The sequence below is a fragment of the Theobroma umbraticum genome, unplaced genomic scaffold, assembly GCF_002168275.2.
Source record: "Theobroma umbraticum cultivar Fairchild unplaced genomic scaffold, ASM216827v3 scaffold_51.0, whole genome shotgun sequence".
Taxonomy (NCBI): Eukaryota; Viridiplantae; Streptophyta; class Magnoliopsida; order Malvales; family Malvaceae; genus Theobroma; species Theobroma umbraticum.
Genome location: NW_018397260.1, coordinates 898,264 through 898,966, shown reverse-complemented (window position 1 = coordinate 898,966; position 703 = coordinate 898,264).

Genomic DNA, 703 nt, shown 5'->3' with positions numbered 1-703 from the left:
GTAAAAGTTACTCCTTTTTGGCCGGCCATGTGGTGTAAATAGAAAAAAAATTCAAGAAAGTTTAAAGGTTATCTATTTAGTCAACACATAGAAAATTCTTTGTCTTTCTCCCTTTGATCCTTCTCTCATCCTTTCCTTACTTTCTTGTACCAAATTTTCCCAATAAGTCTTACATAGGTGACCGACCACGTGAAAAAAATAAGAAAAAGAAAAGTCAAAGCTTCCTTTGTAAGCTTTGACCAAGCTAAATAATAAAATCGTCATTTAGCCCTTCTAAGTTCTCATTCTTTTTATTGAGTCATCCCATCACTGTTTAAATTTCAATTTTTCTTTTATTTCCTTTCTTGACATGTGTATAAATATAATATAAAGTTTACACGCCATTAGCATGTCACCATAATATTTAAATATATAATTACTCGATTGTGCTATATTTCATAAAAGCATGCGGGTTTCCTCTAACCTCATTGTTTTCTTCCAAATTTCCTCTTTCCTTCTCCTCCTTTACTTAGATTAGTCATATAACTCTCTATTTTAACTAATTTTACTGATAAATAAAATATTAATATTTTAATATTATTTTATTCAAAAATATTTTATCTACCTATTGCCATTCTCTAACACTCAAACTTACATCCATAACCTTTATTCTCATCAATAAAGTCTCATCAACCTTTAAATAAGGATACAGGTTGTTACAAAT